This window comes from Corvus hawaiiensis, chromosome 19, assembly GCF_020740725.1.
Source record: "Corvus hawaiiensis isolate bCorHaw1 chromosome 19, bCorHaw1.pri.cur, whole genome shotgun sequence".
NCBI lineage: Eukaryota > Metazoa > Chordata > Aves > Passeriformes > Corvidae > Corvus > Corvus hawaiiensis.
The window spans coordinates 2251089-2276719 of NC_063231.1; the positions used below are offsets into that span (position 1 = coordinate 2251089).

Consider the following 25631-nt stretch of genomic DNA (forward strand, 5'->3'; position numbering starts at 1 on the left):
AGAGAGTGACCAGGAGCACCTGAGCCAAGCCTCAGAGGTGACCCTGCCGTGTATCCCACACTGGAATGGGGCAGCTGGATCCCCCCAGGGCCACTGTCATCCCCTCCTCCTGCCTGGAAATTCCCCCTCCTGCCTGGAAATTCCTGCTCCTGCCTGGAAATTCCTCCTCCTGGTTCTCTTCCCATCAGCTGAAAGCCATGTGAATTTTCATATTGAGTTGACAGGACCAGAGGGTCTCCATTTCTGCTCAAGCTCCTGTAGTTTCAGTTCTTAAAGGCGGTACAGTTGGTACACATCCTAGAACTGAAAATCATGGAACGGTTTGGGTTGGAAAGGACCTTAAAGATCATCTTGTTCCACCCCTGCCATGGGCAGGGACACCTTCCCCTGCACCAGGGTGCTCCAAGCCCCGTCCAACCTGGCCTTGGACACTTCCAGGGATGGGACAGCCATGCAGAGATGGAACAGCTGAAAAATTTATTTTGTATCCAGGTTTCTCCCTTTGGAAATCAGTAACCAACCTATTCCTTAATTCAGCAGGCCCCCGGGCTTTAATGCAAATTAGCTGTGAGGCAATCAAATACCAGTGCCAGCACTAATTAGCACTTCCTTCTCCCCTGACACACGGGTGTCTGCCCTGACGCCCAAGGAAGCTTCATTCCCATCCACCCCATGCTGCACCTCATGGATTTCCCTCTGCCTTCAGAGCCACAGCAAAATTCCTCGAGGAACTTTTCCCCCCGGCCCTTGTTGCCAGGAGCAGAACAGTTTGTTGCAGCTCTGAATAGCCATGATGTCATTAATGAATTAATGCGTTCAGCAGTAGGTGAGTGGCAGGTCAGGAACAATGACAGAACGAGATCAGAGAGTGCTGAGCACTCGTTTAACGGAGCCAACACCCTCAGCTCCCTTATTTGCTGTTCTGTCCCTTCCCAAAACACAACAGGTTATTAATAATCTGGGAATCTGGGGGCAGGCAGGAGCTGCTATTCCAAAAGGGTTCTTCCAGTCTCAGGAACAGCTTCCTGTATGTCGCCCTGTGCAGCTCTGCTTCCTGAGGCAGGCAGCGCACTCCTCTCCTTCCTGTCTGCTAGAAACCAAGGAGCCAGGAAAGTGCACTGGGACAACACAACTTGGAGGCACTGTAATCCCAGCTGGGTCCCTTATCCAGGGATATTCCAATATTCCTGTGTGCCTTATTCCAGTCTGTGGAATAGCAAAGGTGCAGACAGGGCAGATCGACCTCTGGCATTCCTGTGGGGCTCAGTGCTCCCAGTTCTGCACCCCAGAGAAGGGAAGGTGACCTGGCTATCACCAAGAAGGTCAGAGAAGCTCTGAGATCACCTGTGCAAGTCCTGATCCTGCCAATCCCAAAGGCTGCAGCTCCCAGGCGGGAATCCCTGTGCTGGTGTCCACGGAGTTTGGAGCAGATGCTTTGTTGCTGCATTTTACAGGAATAGAACAAATCTGACTCCCAAGTGAACACGAGTGAGCTCCGTACGACAGATCGGGAGGGAAAATGCGAGCAGGAAGCCTGAGGATCTCTGATTTAGGATTTTTCTTCCCCAATCCTTGTAGGAAGTTCCCTGAGGTCCAGCTTGACATCACTTATTAACAGGCAGGGGAGACAGGAACACTTTCAAGTCACCACTGATCCCAACTTTAGGCCACTGACCTCAGCAGGAATTCTGCTCTAACACTCAGAAACTGCCTCATCCCACCTAAAAAATATCCCAAAAGCCAATTAAATCACCAAAGCCTTTACGTTTTCAGAACTAACATCAAGTCTAACAGTGAAAACATCATTTTGCATTATTTCTCTGAGGAAATGGGAAGGAGAATTGAAAAAAAACCAAAAAAAAAATGCAAATAAAATTAATCACATCCACTATGACTGAATTTTTTAGGAAATACCACCAAAAACTTCTGACTCAGACTTTCAAACGCATTCCTAAATTAAAGAAAGGTTGAGATACAGCTGAGTGTCAAGTCAAACAATGTGTCAGTGCTTTTTTCTCTTTAGGAAAAGCACCAGAAAAGTGTGAGTGACACAGATAAGGCAGGCAGTCAAATACTGAACTTCAGGAAGTCAATTTATCCATCAGCACTGGGGTCAGGAACCACTGTTTGCTTTTCTGAGCAGCTTCATGTGACTGTCCTTTCATTTGGGAGCACAGATAAAGCAGAAATCCACCTCTGATACGATTTTCCACCCAAATCTGATTTTCCTCTCCATTCTCTATCCCCAGCCAAAGCCCAGAGTCCTCCAGAGCACCCCGAGTTTCCGGCCCCTCATCCAAACCAAAGCACATTTGCTGGGCTGTGGATGTCACCACATTTCTCAGCCGGCCTGTGAAGCGGATTAAATGCTCTCAGAGCTCAGGGGGCTGATCCAAACCCCGCTGAAGGCAGCACAGGGGTTATGTTTGATCTCCTCCTCTGGATCCCAGCTGGCACTTGGGTTTCTCAGTATCACCACAGGCAGCATCCACCTCGGGATTGGCTTGGCCTGCTGGAATTGCAGCAGCACTTTCTAAGAAACCAGGGCTTTGTTAAACCTTCGCTCCCTTTTTTTTTTGGTTCGCAGACTTTGGCAGAGTTATGAGTTTCCATATTGTCATTTAACTCCACGGAGTTCTGGAGGAAATTCAGGGTTGGGATGATTTTCTCAGAGCTGACTTTAAACACCTTGTGGAGCAGACATTGGTCTGTCCATCCCTCCATTCCTCCATCCATCCATCCATCCATCCATGCATCCATCCATCCCTGCCTCCATCCCTCCATCCTCCCCTGTCTCAGCAGGGCTGCCTGTGGCCTGGAAAGGGAGATCGTCCTGAAACCCAGGAGTTATTTCCTCAGAGCTGACTCTCAGCATGGTGCTGGCCACTCTTGGATTCCACTGTCATTCCTTTCCCAAGCCCAACACTCTGATTTACAGAATCTTGGTGTTCTGCAAGCCAGATAATTGAAATAATGTGGAAAAACATGGGTAGCTGTGTGTGTTTGGGCCCTATATTCCAGAATTTTATTTTAACCTCAGTGTTCAGATTGAATAACTTCATTTTTGGTCTCCTGAACCTGTCCCACAGCTTATTCCTGATCACCTGAGGGAGCTATGGATGCAAAAAATAGGATTCTAAGCAATATTAAGATAGGCAGAATATCCTTTTAAACCCCTCTTCTCCCCCATTTTTAAAACATCCTCGGATGAGTTACTCATTCCTCTAAAGATGGAAACATTGAGCCTAAATCGATCATTCATGCCAGGCCTGCACTTTAATGATTGTGCACATCAAATATTTCCTGGGATGAGCTTTACCCATCGTCTCTGACTCCAGTTTAAACTTCCACCTCTCTACTCCATCCACAGCCAGATTCAGATCTTCATCCTTAAGATCCTTTTCAATATTTCCACCAGCACCAGAGAGTCCTTACCCGCAGCAATTCCCCGTTCTTTGGATCAATGTATCACCTCTGCAACAGCATTTCTCACATCTAATCCTATTTTTTTTTTTTCACGTCTTCCCACTCTCCTGCTCTTTAGAGTTGTATTTGGGAGCATTCTGAGTTCTCAGAGGTAACTGAGGGAAGGTTTTCCTTGCTGGGTATTACTGTATCCCGCAGCCGTAGGGAGGAGAGGAGATCCAGCAGGCAGGAATTGTGCAGCAAGATTGATTTATTTAATTATTTCACAAACTCTTTTATAGACTTTTTTCTTCACAGTCTAATTGGACAAAGGATCAGCCACCCCTCGGGGTGATTGGCTAAAATCCTAAAACATCCATTGTCAAAATATTTTTCTGCTGTACCATAAACAAGACTTTGCAAGGTCGCAGGTGTTTATAGAACTCTGCTACTATCTTTGTGAGAGAGAAAAGTATCTCACAGGCTTAGAAAGAAGCAGGAAAATGTCTTGCTAACAGCATTTTTGTATCCACAGCTGGGTTCTTTCTCTCATGTGCACGTGGCAATAATTGCAGGGACACTGGGAAGGACCTTTCCAATCTGCCTCGCCCACTTTAAAAAGGTTCTTTTCATGCTGCTGAAAAACCTTTGAATCTTGACCATCTTTATTTCATCTGTGTTGATTGCTACCAGCATTATTAATGTAATTTCCTATTTTCTTTATTTTTGTACCCATTTTTCAACCACTCTGTGTCAAACCAGCCCTTGCCAAACTGGTTTGGTGGCAAATCCCAAACTTCTTCCATGGGAATCCCAAGGAATGGAGCCTTCAATCAGCTTCTGAAGGGCTGGAGAGGAGCCCCAGGCCAGGAATGTGGGATAACGACTATCTAAGAGCTGAGATATTGGGTTTAAATCTAAGGAAAACCTCCATGCATATATTAAATATAAGCACATAATAAGAATGAACATAAACCTGCTGTGAATCTTCCTAAAACTGGAGCCAGAAAGGCAAAATCTTCAGTGAAGGCTTTGTAAAAAACCACTGGAGGAATGCAACAAATTGGTTTTTTCAGTCCTATATTAATGAATTTATCAGCAAATCCTTCAGCTGCCTCAGGGGTAGTTAATATTATTTTTTGTCCAAAATACTGATCTGTTTCCAAAAATGACAACACTTATTTAAAAATAAACAAAACAAAAAAGAAGCATGTATCTAGAAGTTGCCATTGATAAAAAAATTAAATGTAGGGATGTTTTAAATGAGATTTTTGCCTCCCTGTGACTTGCACAGAGGCTGATTTGTCCCCCTCAAGGCCTGGGATCTCAGACTCTGTGGTCGCCCTTTGTGTGGAAGGTTTTCCCCCAGCACTGCTGAGTGAAGGAGCTGCTTAATGGGAATTGAGCCCGTTCCAAGCTGTTTGCCACGGAGCTGCTCAGCCAGCCGTGTTTTTCCTGTTTTACCTCTCCAGGCAAACAGTGTGAAGGAGCGAGCAGATCTTATCAGAGCCCATGTTAACAAAAATACATCAAATAAAAACCTGCTACATTGCAAATGTCAACACTCCACACACAAAAAGTGATATCTAAACTGCAGTAGGGTTGATTTTATTGCCAAAGCAATTCCCAAAGATTGTTTTGAGAGACAACTTTTCTACTTGGCCTCACAGGTGCTGTGGGTCTGTGAAATAAATGCCTCTCTCATTTATTATACAGTGAATTTACAGGGGTGCTGTCACCAGAGACAAGAGCGTGGCTAAAGAGAATTTCACCCTCTGGTTTGAAATTTACTGCCACTGTCCCCAGATTAGTTGGGAGTTGGATGAATGATCAGCTATCAAAATTAAATTAAATTCAGAGGTGATGTATGCAGCCTCAGTGGGAGATTGATCCTATTTTGTATCCTGTATTTTCCCTGGGTCATTCTTACTCCCATTTTCACTGAATCAAATGGAATTACAGCATCACTTGCTCCCGCTCAGAGCCAGAGTCCTTCCGAAGTCGCACAAATCCAAAGGTGATTAATGAAACCCCAAATCACTCCCAAGGCCTGCCCAGCCCCGAATCACGAGCTCGGGCTGACAGCATTCCTCCTCAGGAACATTCCGTATGGTGCTAAGCTCCATCACCTCGGGATGAGAGGATCTCCGGGAAGTGAAGTCTGTGAAGAACACAAAGCGGTGTTTCCCACAGAAAAAAAACCCAGAAAACATCACTCGGATGTCTTAAAATGGGAGCAACTGTGAGGCTGATCGCGCTCGGGAGGGAAAGCGCAGATTAAGGAGAAGTAAAAAGCGACCTCAGAGGTGCTGGCAGGAGGCCAGGAGTGCTGGAACAAAGGGAAAGCGATCTGAGAGCAGTAATGGCCCAAACGTCCGCGAGGATGAGCCTCCAGCCCATTGCAATGCTGGAGGGATGAAGCGATGTCCCCGATGTCCCCGCTGCTGCCAAGGCCCCGCAGTCACACAGGACTCTGCTCCTGCTGTCTGAAGGAGCTGCCAGGGGCTCCAGCCACGCCGTGACGTGTGTTGATAATTATGATATTCTGCCATCAATTTGCTCTCGGGGTGTTTTTCCAATCAGGCTCGGAGATCTCTTTGTTCTGCCGTGTAAAACCCGCCTTTGAGGTCACTCCTCGCCTCCCACACCCTTGGCTGTTTATGGATGGCCTCGCAAAGCTCAGAGCCCATTTCCCATTGAGGAAGACAAGGAACAGGTTGTGTCATTGTCTGGCTCGATTGTTCTCCAGAACGAATTCCAAGGAGAGGAACAGCTCACCAGCTTGGGGCTTTATTGTTGTAAAAGCCTCCAGTCAACAATGAAAGGATGTGCAGGGTACCAGTCATGACTGAGAGAAAAATCTGCTTTTCCTATTAAAAAATGAATGGGAACAATCTCCATTGATTCGAAAGGAAAATTGGTAAAAGGTCCAAGGGCCACCTACTTGAAATGAGTGCTAAGGGCCATTTCTGATGTCACCAAAACAGGTGGCTCTGGATTTCTATGTGTGGCAGAGGTCTGTAGGGACATCCCAAGGGATGCCAAACTTTCCGTGCTTTGGTTCAGGGTAGAGGGACAGATTTTGGCACCCTAACCTGCATTTCCTTAAAGCTGCAGGCAGCACATTGTCCTGTCCTAATCCTGGGCATTGTATCCGTTTAGACAGAACTCTGGGATCTTCCAGAATAAAAGGATCCTTATTGCAGGAGTTGGAAAAATGTCCAAGCAGGAGGGATGAAATATTGCTCCTCCACATTGAACAGGGAACCTTTTCTTCCACTGTTGCTTTAGGACTCGCTCCTGCAAGGTCTTGTCTGTCAGCAAATGCAATCAGGTTTAAGAGCCTGAATTACCATCCTGGAAATCACTGGGAATTATTTTGGCGGTATAAAATAAAGCAAGGGCGGAAGTTCTCCAGCAGATTTGGGCCACCACGCTCAGCACCCTGCAGAAAGGAGCCTTTAGTTCTCAAAACCATTCCTTGTGTCCAGGACAGCCACTCATTAGGGCTCTGTGCAGGGAGCTTGGATTTCACTCACTTGGAAGATATTCCTCCCAACCCCCTGGGACACACAGGCTCTGGTTGGTTTGGAAAACAAAATGATTAACGGCATTTCCCAAGTTTTTCCACTGAGCAGATTTGAGCCGAGCTCTGTCACAAGCTGAAGAATTTGCAGGAATAGTGTCAATCTGATGTCATAGTGGCAATAAATCCTATTGTACTGGATAACATTTTACCCGTTAAAATGCTCTGACCTATTGTCATCCAAGTGGAACCACATTCCACTGGCTGCTCAAAAGGTTCTGATTTCACTCCCGATTGTTGCCAGGGCAACCGCACCTCCATCCAAAATTGCTTCACCAGTCACTGAACTCCATTTGAACAGACCCTTGCAGATAAAGCTAAGCACTAATTACTTATCCCCACTGAAAAAAGTCCAAATCAAACCTTTCTGAGACCTGAATAACAGAAACTCGTGGGAGTTGTTGGAGGGTTACTTGGGGTTTTCTGCATGATGCACCAATTGCCTCCTTTCTTTGTGGAATAACTGGTTGTGGTGACAAAATACCATGAAAAGATTAATATTCTTAGGCTATCCAAAGCAGGAGTGCACTGGAAATCTCACCACAGGCCGCTCCTGGAAAGAGTCCTCACTCCGTTGTGGAAAACTAGAAGGATTTTAATGAATAGTCAAACAGCTGCTGAAGGCTTGGGAGGGGAAATAGAAATATATTAATTTCCCCGTTGAGATTTCTGGTGGAAAGTGGCCTGTGTTTTATGGCCTCTGCTTTTATTAAATGAATATCATTTCTGTGGTTCAGAGTTGTCTCAATCCATCCTTGAGTGGGACAAAGCCAGGTAGAAAATTGCTCTTTCTCCCAGGGCTGCTGGGGATCAGCATTTCCTGGAGAGCAAAAGGGGCCACTTGGCCATCAAAGATCAGGTCTGTAAAGGCAAGAGTGAGCAGGGCCAGGTGATGCTGGTTCTGCCACTCCAAGCCAGTGCCCCAGTGCTGACACGCACAGAATTCGGTGCCAGTTTGACCAGTTTGACACCAGTTTGAGAGAGAACATTTTAAAAGGAACTAGAGATGCTTTGTGAAGTTGTCTCAGGAATGGAGATGCCTTTATTACACGTGGAAGATTTCCAGCTGGTGTTGCTCTTCTATCCAGATGGGTCTCTTCACACAGCTCTGTGAGCCCCTCTCTTGGTTTTCCCTTGAGGAAAATTTGCCTGAAAAAATGGTTGTTCACCAAAATTGCCTCTTTTTTCAGTTTGTTTGCCAGACTGTTGATTTTTATCAAATGTCAGTTCTTAGCTCTTCTCAGGGAAGTGTTGACCTGCTCTCCTGTACCACGACAGCAAAAAGAACCCCAAAATTCAGTGGTTCCTCTGCTGAACTTTTCCACAGGAAATTAAGGGCTGAAACCCTCTCCACTCTCCCAATTCCCCACCCCACTGTGTCACCACGAAGAGTTGAGGAGTTGAAGGTTATCCTCCCCCCTCTGCACCCTCAGAACATGAATTTAGCTGCTTTAAAAAGAGGAACCAATGAGGGAATCATGACTGGAAAATACAAGAAATGAACAGTTCCTTGTGAAATGCAGCACAGAGACTTCTTGAATTACAGCTTTGCCTCCTGCCAGACAGGACAGACAAGTCCTCTCTTACAACTGAAGATGAAAAGATGAAGAATCAAATCAAGCCCTTAACCCGGTTTAAAAGCAGACAGAAATGTGGGGTGGTATTTGCTTGTTGGGCTCCGTTTGTATTTATCACGTGGCAATTTAATTGCACAATGAATTACTGGAAAGGGGAGTTCTGTTACCAAACTTTCTCACCAAAAGCTCGGGGGGGAGAGTATTGGGCAAGAAAGGTGACTAATGAAAGAAAAAGGGGCAGAGCATCAGCCCATCTCCAGAATTTCAGTCACGCCAGGGAACACTGAGGTGAGGGAGCAGCATCCTGGTGAAAGGCAGAAACTGTCTCACCGTGAAGTGTTTCCCACCTGACCTCTCCACGAGCTGTTCAGAACCTCTGCTGGCACAGGGGCGGCTCACATTTCAACCTTCGCGTCTGGCAACGCATCCTTTGCTAAAGTTTTCTTTCTTTAGAAACCAATCCATCAGTCCCTGCCCTTTCTGCCTCCGGAGTACAGCAGTCCTGGGGAGGACTTGGCTGGTATTTCTGACACTTCTAGAACGGAGAGGTTGCTACACTAATGAAGCCCATCTAAAATACGGATTGCCTGGATATTGCCTGAATTTAGCGAGTTTGCAGCTGGTTAACTCTGATTGATCAGCTGACATTTGCTGAGCGCTGCCAAACCATCCATCAGCAAGTGCTGCAATAATCCTGGTTTTGTTGGTAATAGATCAACTGCCTGAGCTCTGCGGAGCTCAGCTGATTTAGCAGCACCAATCTCATTGTCCACTGCATTCACACCTTTTCCAGGGTAGGAATTAGGAGAGTGCAACTGAATGTCTGCTCTCGTGTCAGAAATGCTCAGAAGTGTCATGGAGTGTGGGATGGAGGTGAGAGAGAAGAGAAGAGAAGAGAAGAGAAGAGAAGAGAAGAGAAGAGAAGAGAAGAGAAGAGAAGAGAAGAGAAGAGAAGAGAAGAGAAGAGAAGAGAAGAGAAGAGAAGAGAAGAGAAGAGAAGAGAAGAGAAGAGAAGAGAAGAGAAGAGAAGAGAAGAGAAGCAAAAGTGCTGTGAGGTTCATCAGTGAAGTCTTTGCAGACCATGAAAGTTGATTTTCCTCCTTTCCTTCATTCAGTGACTAACTTCTGTTACTGTAACTAGGAGTAAGAGAGTTTATCCCCACCGATACTTAAATATTCACTTCCTCTTCTCCACCTCCTACATTTTCTTGAAAAAGCACTTCCCTCTCCATTCTGGCTCTAGCAAGAAAGCTCACAACAATACTACAGAAAACACTATAAAAGAAGGGGGTTTGTTTTTTAAATGTTTATAATCACACTCTGTATCACCATCCCCACGGGGACTGAGTCAGGGCTCCCAGGAGAACACAATCCCAGAAGAAAGGAAAATGATGTAACACCAGGACATTGCAAAGCTTTTTGATCTGGGCAGAGCACCTCTCACAGCCTGGATCCCCTCTGGATTTCCAGGCTTGTGGTGGCCACTGCCATGGGAAAGACCTTTGCTCCACAGGCCAAGGCCAAGGATTTGAGGAAGTCTGACAACCAGGAAGATGCAGAAGCCAGGATTGTGTAACCAAAACCCTGGCAAAGGCATTCCAAGCCTTTCAGTGACAGCTGCATTGTCTCCCTCTGCCATCTTTCAGCTTGCTCTGTCTGCCAGGGGAGCTTTACCAGACAGGTAACCTGCACCATGGCTGCAGGACTGAAAACCCCAAAGAGACAGCAAGGAAAGGAAATCCTGCCCCAGCTCTGCCTCCTGGGTGAACTTCCCAGATCCTCAGCCTCCTCAGAAAGGTTTTGCAGCTTTTAGGACAGCTTCAAATGTTTGCTCAGGGTTTAGAAATACAGAAATAGAGGGATTTCTAGGGGGGGATGAGCAGGATCCTTTTTTCCTCACGTTTGTTTGTGGATTTTCACGGTGTAGGAGGGGGAGAATCTCTCGGCAGGCTCCTTGCACAGACACATTTGGGTACAGGTCACACAGGTGCTCCTGCACAGACACTCACATCCAGCAAAGTTGTGTCCATGCCTGTTCCTCAGGCCTTCGCTGCTTGGCCCACACTCATCCAACCATCCCAACAAACACTGAGCAGGCTCCCAGGGCCGGCTCTGGGGCAGGCTGATCCTTTTGACTCATTTCAGCCACCCTTTCTCCCAGTCTGCAACCCTCAATTTCCTTGGAGTGAGCCCAGAGTGCCGGTGCTGCTCTGCCCTCCTCACTCAGGAATTCTTGTGGGCAGCTTTGCTGCTCCTCTGGTGATGAGAGGGTGCTGAACTCCTCCAGAAGTGGACAGAAAGGAACAGAAAGGGTCAGCCCCACGGTCTGTGTGGTCTCACATCCCATCCCCAGCAGAGGCCGATGCCGAACGCTCCAGGGGAAGGTGTCAGAGCCCTGCAGCTGGCAGCTAGGAAGGGTTTCCCTCCTCTGACAAGTTCTCACCCTGATCTGCGGTAATTAGAGCCTGGCTCAGCCCTGCAATTACACAGCTTAACACCCTCCCTGAACATGGACTCGAACAACACCAGAGCTCTGCCTCTCTTTAATATTCAAATGAACGCTGTCCTGTTGAATCCCAGCCACACGAACCGTGCTTCCAAACAACCACCAACGAGCTGCCAGGTTACACGCCAAATACCCCTCCAGCCGAACGAGATAAGCAGTTTATCCCCACACAGGTTGTTTAGTTAGTTAAAGCTCTCTAAGGCAATAGAATTTCTGTTTACGTGTACAAACACGGGGAAAAGAGCAATTAAGGAAGTGAGAAATGGGCTTTACCTTAAAGTCCTGCTGGGGGTTGAAAGAATCTCTGCTTCACTCCCTCCTTTCTTTTCCTCTGTCTCTCTCCCTCTCTTCTTGCATGGCTGGACTGACAGGTTGGCAGACTTGAGAACGACAGGTTGGGTTTGTTTTTTTAGACACAACTCCTCCCCCTCTCAAAGAGAAGGAAAAAAAAAAAAAAAAAAGGCAAGACTGTTTGGGAAAAGTTCACAGAAAATCCCGTCCTTTCAGCACATTTGAACTGGTGAGAAAAATGCTACTTTGGGGAGTCCAGCAGTTTTCCAATTGTTTTTCTCAAAAAGGCTCAAGGTCTGCTTTGCAATAAGTATGAAGCAACCAAAGGATTTACACCAGGAACTGACTTGACCCCAAACCTTCCCCATTTCCCTGATAATTGATCCAGAGGTAATTACAGCCCCTTTAGTGCAGCCTTGACAAGAGGGCTTTGGCAAAAGTGGAAAGGGCTTTTTGCAGGCAGCACAAATATCTTTGGGCCTTGGATTTTATCCTTGCATCCCAGCACCACTCTGTGTAATAAATGTCACCAACAGATGTCTGAAAACCTAATTTTTTCCCTCAGAACCCTGTGCTGCTGCTAACTTGCCCTCACAGCAGGTTGTTTTAAATTCCTCTTTTACTCTATGCTCTGAACTGGTTGCAGAGACACCCGCTCAGCTTCTGTCCCTGTCACCTGAGAGGATCCCAGAGAGCTGGGGGAGGTTTCTAACAGACCACACCGACCCCAGAAATGAGGTCAGTGTCCAAAGCTTCCACTTCCCCAGGCCTTCCCAGGTGTTCTGGCTCAGATGGACAAAACACATCCCTGGGAATGCTCTACTGCCATGTTTTTAATCTCAGCCCTTTGGAGAGTGTTAGAACCAAGACGCAGACACTGATCTCACCCCGGGTTTATCACTAAATTCTTAGATTAGGGCTGTGTCAAACAAACTCTGCCTGCTCCTAATTCAGTGCTGCTGCTGCCTGTGCCCTCCTGCCCGTGGAGCTTTGCCACGAGTATCTGCTAAAAAATGCCAGGAAAGAGCAGCCAAGAGGTTGGTGGCCGGTGATGAAACAGCTTCCACCCTCCCACTCCCCCGCAATCTCCAGGAGAACGGACAGTCCGTCTCTTTCGGTCTCTAAAGCTTTTTTAAGTTGGCAGTTTGGGCACAAATCTGCAGCCTGCTCTCTGCAGAGTCGCTGCCTCTGTCTCAAGCAAGCAGAAAAACAAACATAGAGTAGACTAATGACTGTCATCTGCATAAATTTGCATCGCAGACTCCTTGAGCAGAATCCCATCTCCTCTGGGTCAGATTTGCAGCTGGGTTGTAACAAGGAGGTTTCAGAGATTTCCTTTACCTGGTCACTGGTGCTGGTGTTGCTCTGAGCTGAGCAGCAGCAGCAGCTCTGCGGAGCCAAAAGGATTCCAAAAGTTTTGGAAAAAACCCCAGCCAGTTTAATTTAACATTACAGTGAGCTAGATTAGAGGTGAAACCAGCGGGTCTCACACGGAGTCGGTGCGACATCATATCCAAAAATGTCTTGTTCCACTCCTTGCAAGCTCAGCTTTATCTCTGGCACCAGGGGAGGGCCACATCCATCTATTCCATCTATTCCAGGACTGATTTCCATTCCTCTTGCCTCCTGCAGAACGCATTCACTCCCTGCCTCTTTCATCAGGCAACTGTTCTCAATTGTGCTCAGCTCCCCACTCAAGATTGACAGAGAGATAACACAAAAAGCTCCGAAATCTTTCCTGCCAGTGGAACAAGTTTCCTGAATCCAGACAAAACTGGGTGAAGTTCAGTGCTAATGGATCATGGCTGGAGGCACCACTGCCTGCTGAGGGAAGTGAGGAACTGTTCTTCAGGTTACAGCACGGTCACAGGCTGCAGCTTTCTGCCTGAATTTCCAGCGCAGATGGATGGGGAGAAGAATTTAGCAGCGTTAAGCACCCGCCAGTGTCGGCACTGCTGTATCGAAGGTCGATTTGCCAGCAGAGATCCAGCTGCAGCTTCCTTTGGCACTGATTTAGATTTCTCTCAGTCCTCCCTCCTCAGCATTATGAGGTTGGAGATCCAAAGCCTCCAAAAGATTTGCAGCTTGCAGAATCTTTAAGGTCTTTGGCAAAGGGGTTTGTTCTCTTTACTGATTCAGGTTACTTGCCCTAGCACCAAAGAACCACCAAAAACATGCCCAGCACGATGCTCTTGCTTTAGCTCTGGCATTTTCATCCCATATTGGAGTCCTGGAGAGGGAGACAAGCTGAGCAGCATCACAAGGAGAGAGAAATCTCCCATCTCCAGCTGTAGCTCCTGCCCAGTCCCAGCCCAGCCCTGGAGTGTGACAGTCACAGCTGTGTCTGCCCCAGGGGCCAGGGGTGAATTAAAGCCAAGAGCTCTCAGCAAACACAGTTGCTGTAAGAGCTTCAAACCAGTCAATAAATGCACTTCAATTAAGCACTCCGGTGAGGTCAGGTTTCTTGTTTTTCCTGTTTAACCAGCAAGTTTCAAGACAGCCTCGTAATGAACCCTGGGAGCACAGCTCGTTAAGGCATCAGAAAAGTTGCAAAATTGCACCCGACTTTGGGTTGTTCTGTTCTGGTAGTTACACTCCCTAAAGGAAAAAACACCAACGAGGAAGGAACATGTCTCATAAAGTAGGAACTTAATCCCAAATGCCTTGATGCCAATAATGAGATTCCCATGGTTTCAGTGGGTTGTGGATCAATACAGCTGAGATAAATCCCATGTTTTCATGTCAGACTGGTGTTCCCCATTGATTTCCAGGTGGATCTGTGTTCCCTGATTCCCTGTCCTGCCTTGAAAACCCTCCCTCAGTGCCTGTAAATAACCCTTTGGCTCCACAGGTTTCTTGGGCAGGTCCAGCTGAGCAGACACTGGAGCAATCTGTGTACGAAAAAGGGGGGAAAAAACCCACATTTCAATCCCCAGCTTTTATCCTTTGGGAGTGTGGATCCCTCAATCTACCCTGCAGCGCCCACTGCTCCACATCTATCCCCTCCAACCCCACAAACACGTGCAGAACCCTTTTTGCACCCTGGCTGAGGCTGTTGCTCTAAATTTCCATCCATTCCAAGTTCAAACTCTCTTTTGATTCCATAAAAACTGCAGGTGCTGAATATTTGATCGGGCAGGGAGAAGGTCTCTGCGGAGAAGAGCAGCACAGGGGATGAAGTGTGGGACCTTCAGCGCTTACGGAGTGGTGGTCACATGAAAATCAGCACAAAAGTCCCTGTTTGGGGGCACAGAAAAGCCACGGGGGTGTCACAGAGCCTCTGGCACATCCCAGAGGGTGTTCAGGGTGTTGGGAATGACAGGAGGGCTCCAGTCCTTTTCCATGCATAATTCACCAAGAAATCAGCTGGCCAGCGTGGAAATAATTTGAAATGAGCTGAGCCCTTAGGTATTACATTAACTGGATCTCTAGGGGAGGATGTGGATTACTGCAGCTGAATAGAGCCCTTATTTATCAGATGGAAAAGGTTAATGTCATTTCCTTTCCTCCATGGTTTTCCTCACCACATCCCTGTTTCTGGCGAGCGGGAGGTGCAGACAGTGTAAGAACATGTGCTTGATTGTTTAAATCAGAGCTGTTACTTCGGGCAGGCAGGGGGGTAAGAAATAAAGATTTCTGCTGGTTTCCTGGGGAGAATTACAGGGCTAGGAAACATAAAACACTGAGGAAAGGAAATGGGTTGTGGAGCACCTGAGCTTTGATTTGACATCCAAGAGTCCTAACTCAAGGAGGGAATTTGTGCATTCTCATCTACTGTGGTGCCTAATAAGAACCAGGATCAAACTAATCTAATGTTCTTATTCCATACTTTATAAAGCAAGAGTGCATTAAGAAAGATCATTTTTTTTTTACTCCTTAATGAAGTTTAAATACAGTTAAATTAAGTTCTACTAATAAAGAGTCTATGCTCTTTTCTAATTTGCCTCTGGAGTCTCAAGAGCTGTTGACCTAAAGATAAATATCAGAGCAGTTCAACTATCTATTATGTGCTCTGCTAATGATGTCAACAAGTTAATTCTAATGTCAACTGAGGAGAAAATTTCCATGTCAGGACCTAGCTTGGGCTAAGAGGAAAAAAAAAAGCTCTTTTTGTGATAAAAAGCTCAAGACATCCAGGTTGATTTCCCTGTCTCTGGCACAGGACATCCTGGGATAAGCCAGGTAGGGATGTTCTCCTCCTGCAGTAACTAAGATGGACCTAAACCACACTAAATTCAGACTTCAAGAGAAGGATAACCATTTCTGACCACTTGGGAATTTCAATATTCCAGGTGCTGGCTCCCTGTCTGTCCATGAAGAAGGATGAGTGTGGCATTGGGGTTTGGCTTCTGACCACAGCTCTTCTCTCCCCTAAGGTCTACAGGTACTCACTGCACATCTCCTGCACATTTCTGCTTGCCTCGCCATAGGTCAGAGACGGTTTGAGCTCCTCACCACCCTCTTGTTTCCAAAGCCATCAGCAGAACTTAATTTCATTCCTTAATTCCAGCCAGGCCCCATAAAAAGGCATCTGAATGCAGCTGTTGGTCTCTCTGCCTACACAAGATGTGAAATTACCTCCCAGTTTCCACCTCCAGCTGCTTCCCTGTCCCTGTGTCCAGCTCCAGGTTGGGCAAACCTCAGGCATGCTGCTTTCCTCTCTCCACATCCCACTGCCCATGGAAAGAAATCCAGACTGAAGGGACAACAAGGGGCAGCACTTCTGGGTGATGCTGAGGTCGCCTTTCTGGCCCCAGCTTTCCATCCGTGACCTGAGTCAGTGGCTTTACCTTACCTTGCAGAGGTGCTTTGAGGACAAAAAAATTCATATTTCAGGGCACAGCAGCGGGGCTGGCTAATTCCAGCTCTGAAGGAAACAGGGACAGAGATGCCCATTGACTCATGTGGGATTTACAATGAGCCCTTATCCATTTTACATTGGCCCCGAGCAGCCATCTGAGGATAGCAGGGACTGACTATTAATTCCTGAGCAGGTAAACAATCAGCATCCCAGTGATAATGGAGTAAATTAATGGATGTAGCCAGGGCAACCCCAGTGTGGCTCCTGAGTTGGCTTCATGGGCTATTTGCAGACTATGAAAAGAGCTGAGTGCATCTGGCCTCAGTTTTTTGCTCGTCCATAAAGGAAAAGTTTTCCTGGACAACCAGGCAGCGAGGATATTCCAGCAAATTGTCTTCCCCAGAAAGCCAACCTTGACTTTGTTATGATTGCTGTGGAAATATAATCCCACTCATCAATTAAATGCTGCTCTCCAGGGCTGGAACATTATACATGTTCATGGGGATGGAATCCCTGGCAATTCGCTCGGCTAGCTCCGTATTCATGGGCATTAGCCTTGGAAAAGAGAATGTGATTGCTTGAATAAATTCAGCCGCCACCTCCAGCAGCCCTGGATCAGTTGACAAGAGTCCGTGTGGCTGGAAGAGGGGCTCAGAAATAGGTTGCCATGGAAATCCTAAATATTCAGCCCTCGGCAGGGGGATTCAGATGGGATACTCGATAGCTAGAAATAGCCCAGCCCTTGCCAACCTCAGAGCTGACCCCTTGGTCCTACAGGGATCTTACTGTTACTGAGGATCAGGAAGTTGGGGTTTTTTCAAAAGTGTTTGAGTAAGAAAAAATCAGAATTTTCACTGACATTCATAATTCCAGGTCCTGTATTCCTTGCCGATCTCTCCCAGAACGTCCCACTGCCTATGCACAGTCTCTCCAGTGGGGTTACATTATTTTTGAGCTGTCTGGATGCAGCCAGCTCCACAGGCCAGAGGGCAACTGCTAATGGGCTCTGCCCACTGAGCTATTGCTGCTCAGCAGCAGCCCTTGACCTGAGGGTGACCTGTGCTCGCTGTCCCTGCACACCCCCCGGGGCCAACCAGCACCTGACCCCTTGGTTTATGGTTCTTGTTCTGTGTGACTGAACATTCTTAATAATTCAGAACGGCTCCGTGGCTCTGCTGTTCCCCCAGCACAGTTGCAAACTTTACAACCCCAAACACAACCTGTAAATAGATTTCCCTGTGGGGCAGAATCCAGCAGCTGTTCAACAGCAGCCAACACCCCCCCAGAGCAGTTTAGCACCAGGACTAATGTGTGTCCTACCTCATTAAGCTGAGGCAATTCAGGCTGGAGACAAATTCTTGGCCCTGTGCTGGTAGAGCAGCACAAGAGCCCAGTAATGGGGGCATTAAGCGCTCCTTGAGTTTAAAACCTCAGTGTTTTTCACAAGGGAGGAGAAACTGAGTTCCATGGAGCATAGTGGACATTGTCTATGGACATTGGGGTGCTGGAGTGACCCCAAAGAAGAGCAATTGAGGTAGAAAGGGTCTGGAGCACCAGGAGTGGCTGAGGGAGCTGGGAAAGGGGCTCAGCCTGGAGCAAAGGAGGCTCAGGGGGGACCTTGTGGCTCTGCACAACTCCCTGACAGGAGAGTGGAGAGAGGTGGGGTCTGTCTCTTCTCCCAATTAACAAGGGATAGGACAAGAGGAAACAGCCTCAAGTTGTACCAGTGGAGGTTTAGGTTGGATATCAGGAAGAATTTCTTCCCAGAAAAGGCTGCCCAGCCCTGGCGCAGCTGCCCAGGGCAGTGGTGGAGTCCCCATCCCTGGAGGGATTTAAAAGCCATGGAGACGTGGCACTTGGGGACATGAGGCAGTGGACTTGGCCATGTTGGGTTAATGGTTGGACTCAACGAGTTCAGAGGTCTTTTCCAACCTCCATGCTTCTGTAACTCTATCCTAAGAGCAGCTTTGGGGCAGGAACATTGTTTTCAACAACTTTTCTTCCAGAAAGCGGTGTTGGAGCTTTTGGACACCACTTCCCTTTGTGGAAAATGCCGGAAAAATAGGGAGCAGGAGGCTGGGGGTCGGGGTCAGGCATGGGTCGGGTGTGGGCTGGACATGGAATGGGTGCGGGTCCGGCGGGGGTCGGGCGAGGTGAGGGCATGGGTTGGGCGTGGGTAGGACACGGGATGGACACGGGATGGACGCAGGGCAGGTGAGGGACAGGCGCAGATCGGGTGCAGGGAAAGGTGAGGCGTGGGCATGACGTGGGCATGGGTTAGGCGTGGGTCAGACGCGGGAGGGGTGAGGGATGGAGGCGGGATGGGCACGATGCTGACGCGGTGCGGGTGCGGGATGGACGCAGCTCGGACATGGGATGGGTGCGGGATGGATGCGGATGGGACACGGGATGGGTGTGGGACAGAGGCGCAGGGCTGGATGCGGGATGTTCCCGGGGCGAGTGGGACACAGATGGGACACGGGATGGGTGCGGGACAGAGGCGCGGGGCTGGGTGCGGGATGTTCCCGGGGCGAGTGGGACACAGATGGGACACGGGATGGGTGCGGGACAGAGGCGCGGGGCTGGGTGCGGGATGTTCCCGGGGCGAGTGGGACACAGATGGGACACGGGATGGGTGCGGGACAGAGGCGCGGGGCTGGGTGCGGGATGTTCCCGGGGCGAGTGGGACACAGATGGGACACGGGATGGGTGCGGGACAGAGGCGCAGGGCTGGGTGCGGGATGTTCCCGGGGCGGGATGGATGCGGATGGGACACGGGATGGATGCGGGACAGGGGCGCAGGGCTGGGTGCGGGCTGTTCCCGGGGCCGGTGTGGGTGGGACACAGAGGGGACACGGGATGGGTGCGGGACAGGGGCGCAGGGCTGGGTGCGGGATGTTCCCGGGGCGGGATGGATGCGGATGGGACACGGGGTGGGTGCGGGACAGGGGCGCAGGGCTGGGTGCGGGCTGTTCCCGGGGCCGGTGTGGGTGGGACACAGAGGGGACACGGGATGGGTGCGGGACAGGGGCGCAGGGCTGGGTGCGGGATGTTCCCGGGGCGGGATGGATGCGGATGGGACACGGGATGGGTGCGGGACAGGGGCGGGGAGGCCGCAGGGCTGGTGCGGGCCGGTCCCGGTGCGGTGCGGTCCGGCGCTATCCCTTCAGCACCACGGCTGCTCCGGAGCCCGAGCGGGAGCTGCTCCGGCAGCGCTGGAAGGGAAACCCCCGACATCCCCCGGACCCAGCGGGATGAGCTCAATCCCCCGCCGTGCAGAGCGAAATAAAAAAAGAAAATGCCCTTCTCGCGGTTTAGGTTTCATATGGGCTTGTGCTGGAAAACAAATTAACCTAAGAGGATTTGGGGAATTGGAGCCGGGAACAGAGGACAAGGTGGAAGTGTCTGAGTTTTGAAAATGTGCCCAAGGCCCCGAGTGGCAAATCCTTTTGCTGAATGCTCTTGCTAAGCCCTTTCATCAGCACTGAACGAACACAGAGAAAAGGTGTTTTTTTTGCTTTGAGTTAGCAGAAAAGATTAGCTGCAAACTATTTTCAGTAAAATACTGGTTGTGCTTTCTCCTCTTCTCAAAAAATGTTTCTGCTCATAGAATTTTATCAGAAGAAAACTTAGCAGCCACACAATCTGTGGATCTGAACTGGTAATTTAGATTAAACTGTCATTTGGGTTAATGAAGGTTAGAATTAATTTGTCCAAGACACATCTCTGTGACATTAATAATTAATTTTTGTTTCATGTATCCATGGAATGGTTTGGGTTGGAAGGGACCTTGAAGCTCATCCCATGGAGAGAGGGAATTTCTAAACTCTGGTGGAAAGTTTGCTTAAAGGACTGGATTTCTCTTCCTCCAATAGTTTGTCATTTACTTTTGGCAACTTTCAAGTCTTTGTACTGAACAAAGCAAAGAATTGTGCAGAGCAGATTAAGAATTTTAAAAAAATCTCCATCAAGAAGAGCCGAGAAACAGGAGCAGGAAAATGTTCTTGACAGACAAAGCACCCTCACATCATGTGCACAACACCTCAACGTTTCACGTGCTACCATCCCATCTTTCTGCGCCTTAAACCCTTTAATTTTTAAGATCTCTAAGTGATATTTCAGTGGTAGACCAGTGTTGTGTATTCTGTACATTGCAGTGGCTTTCAAAACATGTGAAATAATCTCCTCTGCATCAACAGCCTGTATTTTATTTACTTTGCATTTCAAAATGCAAGAATAATAAAATCCTTTGTTGGTTCAGTGGTGGGATCTGACTTGGGTTAACAAAGGAAGTGCTGTAAGAGCCTCAGATGCCCTTCCTGAACTCTCCCAACAATCACCATCTCTTCACCAGGGCGTTATCAGCCACAGCCTGTCCTGGTTCCACAGCTGTAAAAGCAAACAGACACAGCCCAGACTGAACAACCCTTCCCTAAATTTTAATTTTCCTGCTTTCCATCACCCCAGAGATTTCTTGGGTGCTTCATCCTCGGATCAAGCGAGGAGTGTTCCTTGCTCTGGGATTCCTGCAGGGATTTTTTGGCAGAGCTCGGAGCTCCTGTGCAGCTCTGACAGCACTGCCAGCAGAGGGGGAGAGTCAGAGACACAGAGCTGTGATTTCATCCCACATCCTCCGAACTCAGTGGGAATATCCTCAATAAAAAGGAGGAAAAACTTCCCTCCAGAGATGCTGCCGTGATATTTTCCCCAATCCTTTTTTTCTAGCTCTCGTCCACAACCCCAGCTTTCCTTGCTGTTTGTTGTAAAGCATTTATCACTTTTGCTGAACAATTTAAATAAAAACCCTGCAAAAGGCCACATCTGACCTCAGGAATCCTGATGAAGATGGGAAAAACCCTCCTGGAGCAGAACAAAAAGGCCCTGAGCAGCTTTGAGCAGAGGCTGCTGCCTGCCAGCCCTCGTGGCCCTAGTAAATCTGCATTTGATCGTGAGCTCTAAGTCCTTAAGCACATTGTAGAAATGGGGCAAATCCTCTTTGGGAATTTACTGACTTAAAAAAACAAAAAGCAACATAATTCCATTTATTTTAACATCATTAGGCACTGGAAAAGAAACCCTGATCATATCATGGGATGTATTTCTGTTATCATCAGTGCATTTTTAACACTTCAGTGCTGGGACACAAAGGAGTTTTTTGCTGTGGGAAATAAGAAGAAATAAGAATAAGAATTCCTGGAGTCGGGAATAAAAAGCAGTTCCTACTTTGCTATCTTTTCCCCAAGAAAATCTGAGCTATTCGTTGTCAGGATATTGGCACCAAGCTTGGATGGGGCAGTGGTGCTGGAAAATGAGGTTTTTCTGCCTTTTGTTCCTGTCTCTGAAGCAGAATAAGGTGAAATCCAATGTGTCCTATCCTTCAGTATCAGCAGAATGGGTTTGGGACTGCCTTTCCAAAAAAACCAACCCAAAAAATCCCAAAAACCCAACTAAACCCCCACCAACCAATGAACCAAAACCCCTCCATAGCTCCAGGTCCTGCTGCACTGGGAATTTTGCTGCTGGCTCTCACACCAGCAGAGCCAGAAGTTAACTCAGGCACAAGGAGCTTGTCTGCTTTTGCTACAGGCAAAATAAAATTGGACCACCTCTCCTTTCCCACCTTTTTCTCCAGAAGATCCCTCTAGGAAGCTCCATTTCCACTTTTTTGCCTTGACCACTTCAGCTCTGAAGCCGAGATGAGGCAGCTGGGCTGGCCTAAGGAATTATCCAGGAGGAAGCCATGAACTCGTCCCTGTTCCTTCCTGGGGTGCGTTTGCTTTCCCCGGCAGGCCGTGTCCTCTCCCGAGAATTCCAGTTCTCCCTGCTCCATTGGCTCCCTGGCTCCCTGACAAGATCTGGCTCTTCAAAGCTCTCCTTCCCCTTCTGATGCCATCACATTTGCATTTCGTGGCACCCAGAACAAGCCAGGCAAATTCCTTTAAAGTCCAATTTGTGCTTTGTAGAATTGCCAGATTGGGGAAAAAAAAAATGCTCAGGAAATGGAGAAATCTGTGGGCTCTTAACAAACTTTAAACTCCTGATAAAAACGATGACAAATTCATCCTCTGCTGACCCAGGTCACCTTTGAACAGACACAAGGTTCTTTGGCAACTTGCCAATCCCCCCATTCTTTCAGAGCCCAGGTTTATGTTTTGTTCTGCTTTCTTTGCTTGTTTATCTCTTAATCTTTGGGTGAATTGCAGCATCTGAATCTGGCCATTGTAGAAACAGGTTCAAAGCTTCCCAGCTGACTTCTCACTTAATTCATAGCCAAGGTTTCCATTTCCTGGAATCAGGCAACTCTTCATTTATTTTTTCTGTGTTTTGATTTAGAATTTCAGGGTCACTTGGACCAGTGCTGACAATATTCCAACAAATACTAATTTATGCCACCAATAATCCCATTCATTCCAGGATTCTCCAGCGGGGGAGTAATGACTGAACCTCTCTAGATGTGGTAGAAGCTTTGGAAGTATCCATTGGCCACATCATCATCCCTTGCTAAAGGTGCCTTGATCCCTTAAATAAGCAGCTGGGTCTGAACAGAGAATATCAGCGTTTTCCTCACCAGGCAGAGGCACAGAGAGGAGGCTGCACGCAGCTGTCCCTAAGGCTGAGATGTTCTCTGCCTAGATGGGGACACACCTGTCCTACAGGATTTACTCCCGGAGCAAAATGGAATTGGGAGCAGCAGGAGACAGGAAAGATTTGGTTCTTTTATTGGTTTTTCAAGCCCTATTTCTATTAAAATGTTATGTTTTTTGGAAATACATAGTATTTGTCTAATAGGCAATTACACAACACAACTGTCAGCTACTTTTTGGATGTCTTTAAGTACCTGTTTAAACTTTCACTCTCAATCATCATCCCACTTTCCTTCTGTGCTCTACTTCAGCTAAAGTTCCATTCTATTATTTTCCGTGTCAATTTATGTCACGGCAAATGCGAAAAAAGTTTGACCAAGTGAATCCTTCCTTCTGCAGACCAGTTTTGAGCCACCACGTAGCACACACATGTGAAACATTATTTAAAAACAAATATTCATGATTTAAAAACAAATACGGCTTAAAACCAAGTGTTCCCACCATATTGACACAGCAACCAGAACAAACGTGAGATGAGTGTCCCTGTCCTCTCTGTGCTGTGCTGAGGGAATTTGCCTCAGCAAGAACTTTTCTTCTAGAATTCACTTTACCCAAGAGCAGAGAGAGAAAATCAAAGGTGCAGGATGAATGCAAATGGTGCAGTTGGATTGGGTGAGCTCAGTGAAAGGACTGCTGTAAATACAGATTTTTCTCTGGCGCAGTCCTGTCTCTCCACAGGGAGAAAAAACCACAAACCTGGACAGACTTGAGCATAAAACATGAGAATATAAAAATTTAGGAGAGAAAAAAAAAAACCACACTTACAGAGACAAGGCTGTTGGTGTGGAGAAAAAAGCAATGGAAAGCAGGGAATAAATAAATTCACAGTGCACACCCTTTAACTGTGGGTACAGACACTTCTGTTTGGGTCAAATTAGGATGAAATCAGCTGGATGTGTGCAGTGATTGAATTGAAAAAGACACAGTTAAGCAAAGCTGGCTGCTGCCGGGCTGTTCTGCCCCAAGAGAAGAGCAGAAACCCGGAATGTGCAGCTGCTTTGCCCTGTGCAGGAGTGGAAAGGACACAAAAGGGGCTTTACCTTTGCTCGGGCTGCCACGAGGAAGTTCTTTGAAGGCTCCTTCGTGTCTCGCTGCCAGCAGCTCTGCAACTGTGCAGCAAAACAGAGGCTGGGTTAATAATAAAGAAAGGCACGAGCTGTAAACTCCAAAGAGTCCGGTTAAACATTGACTCCAGTCCTTGGGAGCAGCTCAGAGGGTCTGCCCGGCATCTTGAGGAAGGGAACATCCAGCCTGGAGCTCAGCAGCCTCCTCCCAGCTGGGACACTCAGAGCAGGGAGCTGGGGCCACCCTGCACATCCAGGTGAGGCTTTCAAAGGCAAGAAGCAGGAAATTCTCCCAAGTAATAAAAGCCCTTCATCATTCAAATGGTACTGCAAATATTTACCCACGGGACTGGGTTTGGAGCTACCTGCTGGTAGACAACTTGAGAATAAACAGCTTCAGATTTCTTGTGCAATCCATTTTATTTATTTTTTCCTATAAAAAGTCTTCTGTTTCTAGATTAGCATGAGGTTAAGGGAAGGACTTCCAGCCTACACAAGAAGTGCAATCTCCTTTTCTGTTGAAGTCATAGACCCTGTCCTTTTCTGTGCTGATGGAATTTGCCTCAGCAAGAAGTTTCCTTCTAGAATTCACTTTACCCAAGGGCAGAGAGGAAAAAAAATCAAAGGTGCAGGATGAATGCAAATGGTACAGCTGGGCTGGGTGAGCTCAGTGAAAGGACTGATGTAAAGACACAACTTCCCAGAGTTCCTGGCCCTCCACAGGGAGAAAAAGACACCTGGAAAAAGGTGAGGGTGGAACACAACCCTCATCCCTACACAGGAGCTCTGCAGCCTTGTGCCCTGTCAGAAGGGTTTTAGCTCCTGCTTTTCCCTTCTCACATCATGTTCAGGCTGTTTATTGACAATTAAAGCAGGCACTTTTTAAAAAAAAGACGAATTTAAACCATTCAGATTTCTGGATATGATTTGTGCAACCCCTGCACAGAGACCATGTCTGGATCTTGGATATGAAATGAGAAGAGAAACCCAAATCTAAAGGACGAGACAGGAATGATCTGGTCCGAGGTGAAATGTGTCTAAATCCAAGGTGGGTTTGTATTTGGGTAAAAGAGGCAGCTTTCATGCTTTTCAGGCCAGCTCAGCTCTCCAGCACTGCCCTGCAGTGAGGCACCAGCTCTGACCCAGGAGAGAGGAGCACAACTCCCCGGAGCTGCACAGCTCAGGGCAAAATGCCCTTTTCTGTCTGCTCTGGTGCCACTCTGTGCTTGGGGAGGTGTCACCAGTCCCTGCCTGCGCATTTGCACAGCCCCAGATACTCTGGAAATCCAGCCCCACTTTGGTCGTTCTGTAATACAAATTAATAACAATAACTAGACTTGACTGCTTGACAAAAAGCAAATAGCTCAGAAAAAGCTGTCTTAAATCTTTCTATCCCACTTCCCCAGACCAAAAAAAAATCTACAAATGTTATTTCTTTTGGCAGCTGAAACCTAATCCTACCTTGGTTAACATAACAGAGAGAACAGGAAGCGCTGCGAAGGAGTTTTTCATTCCCTGGGACGTCTTTGATCCCACTCCCCTCCCTTTTCCTATCAGGTAATTTTCAAATCTCGATGTTTCCACTTAGTCTACGGATCTTCTTGTTTTGTCTACTCCGGGCAGGCCTTATTTAACTTCCATTTCAGGGATGAAAAACTGCTCTGCGTTGAGACTTTGCTGTTGTGTAAGCCGGAACCTGAGAACTCCAGAATCCAGGAGGGAATCCGGCTGAAATTCGCAGCCCTGGCTGGTGGAAA

At 47.7% G+C, this 25631-nt stretch overlaps 1 protein-coding gene across 4 annotated transcripts in view; it reads right to left on the reverse strand.

Moving 5' to 3' along the window:
- Window positions 1-24140, reverse strand: part of KCNJ16 (potassium inwardly rectifying channel subfamily J member 16) — a 33104-nt gene extending 8964 nt beyond the window's left edge. Inside the window, exons 1-3 of one of the 4 annotated variants that reach the window (XR_007207605.1) lie at window positions 23851-24140; window positions 11348-11502; window positions 3903-5566 (exon numbers count right to left, since the gene is read on the reverse strand). The gene's annotated coding sequence lies outside the window, so the exon portion shown is untranslated. Of the gene's footprint in view, window positions 1-3902; window positions 5567-11347; window positions 11503-20371; window positions 20556-23850 lie in introns of those variants that run through there. The other 3 variants (XM_048324030.1, XR_007207604.1, XM_048324031.1) reach the window with 3 other exon arrangements.
- Between the last annotated feature and the right edge of the window lie 1491 nt (window positions 24141-25631).